Below are 8,261 nucleotides of genomic sequence, written 5' to 3'. Positions count from 1 at the left end.
CACAGCCTTCAGTATGGATTACACCTCAACATAAAGAAAACAAAAATCCTCACAACTGGACCAATAAGCAACATCATGATAAATGGAGAAAAGATTGAAGTTGTCAAGGATTTCATTTTACTTGGATCCACAATCAACACCCATGGAAGCAGGAGTCAGGAAATCAAATGACGCATTGCATTGGGTAAATCTGCTGCGAGAGACCTCTTTAAAGTGTTAAAAAGCGAAGATGTCACCTTGAAGACTAAGGTGCGCCTGGCCCAAGCCATAGTATTTTCAATTGCCTTATATGCAGGCAAAATTTGAACAATGAATAGGGAAGACCAAAGAAGAATTGACGCCTTTGAATTGTATTGGTGAAGAATATTGAATATACCGTGGACTGCCAAAAGAACTAACAAATCTGTCTTGGAAGAAATACAACCAGCATGCTCCCTAGAAGCAAGGATGGTGAGCCTACATCTCATGTACTTTGGACATGTTATCAGGAGGGACCAGTCGCTGGAGAAGGACATCATGCTTCGTAAAGTAGAGGGTCAGTGAAAAAGAGGAAGACTCTCAACCAGATGGACTGACACAGGGGCTGCAACAATGTACTAAAGCATAGCAACAATTGTGAGGATGGAGCTGGAATGGGCAGTGTTTCATTCTGTTGTGCATGGGGTCACTATGAGTCAGAACTGACTAACAACAACATAACAACGTATAGGATTTACCTCGGTACTGAAGATAAATAGTGACACCAGGCCCCATTCCCTATTGGTCTGGGGTGGGGCTCAGACATAGAATTTTCTTCAAAGCTCACTCCCTTGGTCATTCTAATTTCCAGCCTCAGTTGAGACCTACTGCATAAGTAGTCCCTCTCAGGTGCTCTACATCATATACTCTTTAGGTATGAAAATATTTGAGCTTCTTTCTAGACCTCAGTGATTACACCAGTGTCCTGGCCCAGCTTCCCCTGGCACCACCCCAGGCAATTTCTGCCTGACCCTTCTTACAGGTACAGACACCCAGCCCCTTCCTCAGCTTCCCTGAGCTGAGTGCAGTCTCCATCAGCATGTCCAGCCTTTCCTCAGCCCAGCTTGGCTCTTCTATTCTCTTCTTTTTTTGATTAGAATTCTCTTCCAAAAGTACAAGTGTTTGCTGCAGCCACTGAAACAACACAAAGATATTTTTACAAAGAAAGATTTGAATAACCCTCCCCTTTCCTTGTCCCTCCTCTATCACGACATTACCAATGTCATCAGGCCAAGGCTGATTAAGGCAAGTGAGGGCCCTAAATCCTGATAATCTGTGGTGCCCCCGCCTCTGCTTGCTCACATATTTGAATGAAGTATGTGAGTTATATGTATACATGCATATATATGTGTGTGTGTGTGTCTTAGCTATCCATGATGTAACTTTTTTTTAAATGCACTATGATATCAGCAATTAAATGCAAAAGTGGCATGTTCCATTTTAGTGGAATGAGATAAACTGGATTATAAGATTTTTCATGGATGTGGCCTACTAAGATTTTTACTATATACCACATTTTCTATGAAAAGAATATTCAACATATTCTGCAACAAAGAAAACGAGTCAGTGAACTTAGTTGTTTCAACAATCAATGTAAAATTCTGTTGATTTCCCACAATGAAAAATTGACTTCCATCAATTTTGCTTTAAATGGCTCATACGTTAATTTTGATGCTTGTTTCATAATAAATACTATAATTATAAATGAACAAATGAAAAGATGTCACAAAAGAAGTTTTAATGATCAGAAAACAAATATTACAACAAATTACTATATTTTATTTTTAGGTAAATATTTCATCTCTTAACATGTTATAATGAAAAACATTTCCTTCTTTCTTTTCTCTTACAAATTCTTCAATGATTTCATCACAATTAAGCTGCTGAACAATATCTACTTCCATACATAGTAAGGATAATGAATGGAGTCTTTCCTGAATCGTTGTACACTGAGGGTTTTTGAGTCTCTTTAGGTATGAAAATGAGTGTTCTGTTGTGCAGTTTGTGATCGTTAAAGTTGGGAATATGTGTAAAGCAGTTTCAACATTGGGAAATAAGCATTGCATTTTATCTTCTGTTGTGGAATCATACATGCCTGCATGAATAAAATTTGTCTTTCCTGAATCAGTAAACTTAGTTCTCATGTAAGAATGAAATTGTCGAACTTCTCTGTAAACGTTTGTATTTAAGTCATCGGGATAAGATTGCGCTAATTTCTTGGATGCCTTCATGTGTTCTTCATCAGGTATATCCCCATGGTTTAAGAAGGAAAAGCTATTTGAAAGAACTTCATACACTTTCGCCCTTCTTTTCATGTAGGATTCAAGTGTGTCAACGATGGTGTAGTATGTGGTTATGCAAAATTGATCTGGCACTCAATGATACTTCTGGAGCACTCTCGTCATTTACTTGTTTCTTTCTAATGCTTCTGCAATGGTGAACTGCTTGATAATCAGTATTTGGCAGTATTCATTTTGTTGTGTTTTCAAAATTTTCAAAATCCTCTCAAATTATGTAAATATTAATGACTGGCAGAGATCTATGCATGTCTTTAAACTTACTTCTGAGTCCTGGAGAGCTTGCCTTGTCTGATGAAAATGCTGCAATATATTATTCCACATAACCAACATAGTGATGTTTTCAGCTTTTCTTTTCTTTTTTTTGTATCTGGACTTCAGCAATATTTTCTAAGCCATCTAGAATCTGAGTGTATGATTCTAGGATTGCACTCGTTGCTATAGCCTGTGCTTCCCAATGTGTATTAGAAAGACATTTTAAGACTCAGTCATTGCCTAAATATGTTTTAAGAACTGTCCATTGTTGAGCAGAGGTGGCAAAAAATGTGTAGAATAGCTGAACAGTGGAAAAAAAAACAACTGCTTCCAGACAAGTCTACTATGCCACATCCTATGAGATGAAGTGACTGTGCAGCACATGGTATGAAAATGGCATATTTATTATGTTCAAAAACTTTCTGTTGCATGTCTTTATAACACCCTGACATACTGGCAACATTGTCATAGGACTGGCCTCTGCACTTAGAAAAATCAATTTTGCAAACTTCATGTAAATAGTGAAGGACTTGGTTTGCAATTTCCACTGGTATGACTTTTTAAGCTAGTAAGTGTGATAAATCGCTCAACAGGTTTTCCATCTGTTGGAAAACAGCTTAAAACAATACTTATCTGATCTGTATGAGAAAGACCAGGAGAGGGGTGGAATTTACAGACAAACTGAAATATCGAGCTACACTTATTTCACTGAAAATAGTTTATCAAACTTTATCACCTATTAAGTTTATTAATTCTTCACACATTGTTTTAAGGCACAGTATAGTAGGTTGCCCTTTCTTGTATTACTATATTTTGAGACGTGACCTGCTAAAAATGGATCAAACTGAGCAACAAGGTCAAGTAAACTCCCAAAATTTCCATGTTATGGGGAACTAAATACTTCATTTATTCCTTGAAAATGTAGTCCACATTTAGCAATTGTTATGACCGCAACAACGCATTGCAAAAAGGCTTTCAAATACTGATGTTCTTTATTAATTTGTGTTTCCAGTTCATGAGTTAAGCCAAAACCATGTCTTCAGTTTAAATATGACAACGTACAGTCTCTGTGAATTGAACTGTTTTCATGTTTATCAATCATATTCGAGTTGTGCCAGTTGCTAAATCCATCTGTAGCAAATTTAGAATTAAATGATTTAGGACTGAATAGTTTGCAAACAAAACAATATACAGAGCTGACTGATGGAGAATATAGTAGCCACTCCGTCTTATAATTTTCACCATTAGCTTTGCACCCTAGAAATATATTCTGGCTACGGAACCTTGTTTGTTTACCATCCAGAAATTTTTGACATGAATTTTCAAATGGTCCAGTATGTGTTGACAACCACTTGGCCCTCTTTTTTTGATCCAATAATTTACATCATTACAAGAAAAAAAAATTTCCACAAAGCAGGATCTGTATTTCTCTTATTTATGGGGTCTGCAGATGTGACAACTTCAGATTCTAAAACAGTTCCACTTTCTACGCCATTGTTATTATTATTATTATTTTTTACTGAAGCAAGGAGTGGTTTCAAAATTTGGAACAAATTCTGTTATGTTCATATTACTATTAGTATTTCGGAGCCCTGGTGGCACAGTGGTTAGGAGTTCAGCTGCTAACCAAAAAGTTGGCAGTTCGAATCCACTAGCCACTCCTTGGAAACCCTATGGGGCAGGTCTACTCTATCCTTTAGGGACACTATGAGTCGGAATTGGCTCGACAGCAATGGGTATTAGTAATTTCAGCACTAGCAGTACTAGTACAACGATTTGCGCTCATTAAACTCGAGCATTAAATGAAAGAAGTCTCTTCTGATTGATTACGTTTGAAAAAGGAAGTTAATTTTGGAACTGTCTTTAGGGATTCACAAATCCTTTTTATCTTCTGTGAGCTTTTGTTTTTGTGTTCCACTTAGTTGTTGCCATTTTATGTTACCTGGATATAAAATTATGTCACTTTTTAAATTTGGTTCTACTGTAGCAAATACATTTGAATAATGGACAGTAAATAAAATTTATAAAACAAGTAAATGTATAAAATAAAATTTACATTCAAATTTGGATATTAACACAAAAATTTACATTTGAAAATTAATAAATAAAAAAATTTGGTTTGGAACATGTAATTTTGTTCTTCAGGTCTATAAAGTATATTAAGAACTATAAAGTTCCATAAAGTTCTTAATATACTTTACAGTCAATGGAGGCAATCCAGAATCACACGCTGAACCCAGTTGTCACTTCTCTCTAGTCTTCTTCAACCTGGAGCACTTCCTTGGCCTTTTCCTGACTTTCATAACATTGGCACTTTTTAAAATTACAGACCAGTCAGTTTGAGGAATGTCTCCCTAACTGGATTTGTAAAAATGGTGTGGGAGTGGTGTCTGATCTCGTCTCTCTTCATAAGGGGGAAGGAGAATCAAGATCAACAGCCCAAGGCTGATTCACGCGAGGCAGAGGTCAGACATGCCTCCTCTCTTCGTCTTCTTTACCAATTCTGACACCAACTATCCCTCCTACAGCACTCTCTACTTCTTTGCTGGGTTAGATAATTAATTGCAATGCCACACAGAACTCACAGACAATACTCACAATTATAGGGTTTATTAGGGAAGTAACAGTTACAATTCAGGCTCAATAACACTCAAGATACAGTTCTTCCATCAGAACAGCGTCTTCCCAGTCATATTTGCAGGCACGCCTCTCCCTGGGCCTGGCCCTAAATCTCTGCCCAGAGGCACTCAGCATTCTCTCTCCATGGACCAGGAAGCCCACCACGCCATCTCCTGCTGCCAGGTCTCTGCTGCTGGTCTCTCCTGCCACGGCTTCTCGTTGCCTTCAGTGTTACAGCTCTCTCTCTCTCTCTCTCTCTCTCTCTCTGTCTCCTGGTTCTGGGAGCTTCTCAGTGCAGGGATCCTGGGTCCAAAGGATGTGCTGGCTCTTCTTCCTTGGTAGTGGTAGGATCCTCTCTCCCACCTATGGGGTGGCTCATTTCAAACCCAGCAGCAAGGCAAAACCAATCAATTCTTTTGGTGGGCCACAATTACCCTGTCACACAGTCTGGCCCAATCACTTGGGTGGGAGTTACAAGACCATGGCTAGAAAGGCCACACAAAAGTGATCCATCGCACTGCAGGTTTTGTCCAAGATTTCCTCATGATTACATTCAGGTTTTGTATTTTGGCCAGAATATCACAAAAGTGATGATATGTTCTTCTCATTGCATCTTATCAGGTTGTACATGAGTTAATGTGGCCCATTACTGGTGGTTGTAAAAGGGTATTAGTAGTAACATCAGAAACTAACTTCAGGGGGGATAATGACCAGAATTAGCCCAAAGCTGATTCCCATGAGGTGGAGATCAGACATACCTCCACCCTCTGAGACCATGGAAAAACTTTTTTTTTTTTTTCCAATTTTGACACCAGCCATCCCTCCCACGATACTCTCTACTTCTCTTCTGGGTTCAATAATCTGTTGCAATGACCATGCACAATTCACAGACAATACTTATAGTAAATTGGTTTATTAAGGAAGTAACAGAGTACAATACAGGATCAGGATCAACGGGCTATAACTCAGGATCAGGATTAGGAAGCACGTGGGCAAAGTCTCCCTTCTTCAGTGCAGGACATTTCTTTCAGCAACTCTCTTGGCCATGCAGACTTCCTCTCAGCCTCCTGAGGACAAGCTCTTCTCAGCCCCCTCAGGACAGGCTCCTCTTGGCCGTGCTGTCTGTCACCACTGACTCTACCACAGGACACTTCTCAGGCCTGTCACCACCATCTCTACTTCTGGGCCCCTTCTGGGTCTCTTGTTGTCTTTAGTGTTACAGCCCATGACCCATGTTACAACTCTTTTAGAAGGTTCCTTGCCTCCTCTCTCTCTCTGCTGCTTCTCTCGTCTTTCTTCCTCTGCTTCTCTTCCTGCTTCTTTCTGTCTCTGAAACCTTTGTGGGGTTGGCTGGTTACATACACAAACTCCTGGTCAATTTCGAGGCATACTCCCTCTTAGCAGGGGGCCACAAACTCCCCTCTCTGTAGGCCACAGATACTTCATTTGCATGGTAGGCTACAGACACTTCATTTGTATAGTCTATTGACCAATCCCTGCAGGGTGCATGCCAATCACAGGGCAGGCTGCAGTCCAGGGCCAGACAAAAAATATCAAACCACAAGTTGTTTACAGCTTACACAGAAAAAGTCAATCAACATGGACAAAAGTAGCAAACCCTCTGGGATAGAAAACTAGGGCTAAAGTAACTCCTCAGGGATTAAGGGGAAAATTTCTCAAACAGTTTTTCCAAAGAACCAAGGCAAAAGGCCACTTAAAGGAACTCATTTCACCACAGTGGTATTAACTTTCATCGGTTGGTTAATATGGGGTCTTTCAGGTTTCTCCTCTATAAAATTACCTTTTTCTCCCTTTGTAAGGAGTATGTATGTTGTGGGGAGATGCTTTGAAATTGTGTAAAATTCCAGTCCTTATCCCACTTTTACCTGCTGGATTTAGCATCCTATATTTCTACCTGAAATTATTATAACTATGATGGTTGCCAGATGGTGAATTTTCTAAATTAATTTTTTTCTTACATTTGTAAGTTGACATTCTGTTGTAAAGAAATCTTTCTCTTCTCCACATTTATTTATCCCCTTATTTATTTATATCAGTATTGATTCATGTACTCCTGTTTTAATCAATGGGTTATAATCCATTGTTATCATTATTTATTATTTATTTACTCATCATTATTTATTTTGATGCTTAAATTATCCCAATATTGTCAGTTGGAGCTCCTGCAAGGTGACTTCTGTGTCCTTTTAACATCTCCCCATCATTCATTGAGAATTTTCTGGCACAACAAGATGTCCCGGGCTTGTCTTGTTTTGTACCTGCCCCAGCCCTGGAATCAACCATTTTCCTCCAAAGAGCCAGGTTTCTTTAGTGGAGAATGGTATTTATAAACCAAGAACTGGGCTTTGTGTGTATTCATTGCTGCTGGGGTGTCACTCCTATACTCTCTCAGTTGATCAAACTAGTAGATACAAGTGTGTATGTGTATACGTTTACATCTACATTCGTTTCTATATTTATGTATATATTTTGAAAACCATGAGTTCATACTAATACCTCCCACTCCAGTACAACACCACAGGGTCCCTTCTAGCCCTCCCTCTTTGCATATTTGTAACTCCCTTCTCCAACAGCAAGAAACTTGGCTCCCATTGTCCTCAACGTGTCTACTTATTTGCTCCATTTCCCTGTGGAGTCACTCTCCTTATCACTGCAAGTCACTGCCCAACAGGCCCAGAGGAAGGCCCTCCTCCTGAGATCCCCAACCCCTGCTGGCTGCCTCCTACCACCCCAACACCCTCATCGTGCAGCCCCCGTTTCTGCCCTGCTGCCTTCCTCCTCGGTTTACTTTTCACATGTTAAAAACATTTACTGTCTTCCTCTGGGAAACCTTCCATTACTGTTTTTTAAACACATAAAAACACGTAAGCCTTTGTGTTTTCATTTCAGGGTACTCAACTCCATTTCTCTATGTATTTTCTTATCATCTTTTTCCTTGTTGTTGATTTTGTATTTGGTGAGTCTTTATGTTTTTCTTGTTTTTTATTTTGATGTGTAGGATTGTTAGTTTCCTTTGTGGTTACCTTGATATTTACCCCTAATTTTCTAAGT

The 8,261-nt window shown here is 39.2% G+C and overlaps 1 long non-coding RNA gene across 1 annotated transcript in view; it reads right to left on the bottom strand.

The window, feature by feature from the left end:
• Window positions 1–591: 591 nt before the first annotated feature.
• The window catches only part of LOC111821959 (uncharacterized), a 17,596-nt gene continuing 9,926 nt past the window's right edge, over window positions 592–8,261 (bottom strand). Inside the window, exon 3 of the long non-coding RNA XR_002825265.1 lies at window positions 592–1,152. This is a non-coding gene — a long non-coding RNA (uncharacterized LOC111821959). The remainder of the gene's footprint in view (window positions 1,153–8,261) is intronic.

The sequence above is a fragment of the Trichechus manatus genome, unplaced genomic scaffold (assembly GCF_000243295.1).
Source record: "Trichechus manatus latirostris isolate Lorelei unplaced genomic scaffold, TriManLat1.0 scaffold00117, whole genome shotgun sequence".
NCBI lineage: Eukaryota > Metazoa > Chordata > Mammalia > Sirenia > Trichechidae > Trichechus > Trichechus manatus.
This window is presented reverse-complemented; position numbering and strand designations above follow the sequence as displayed.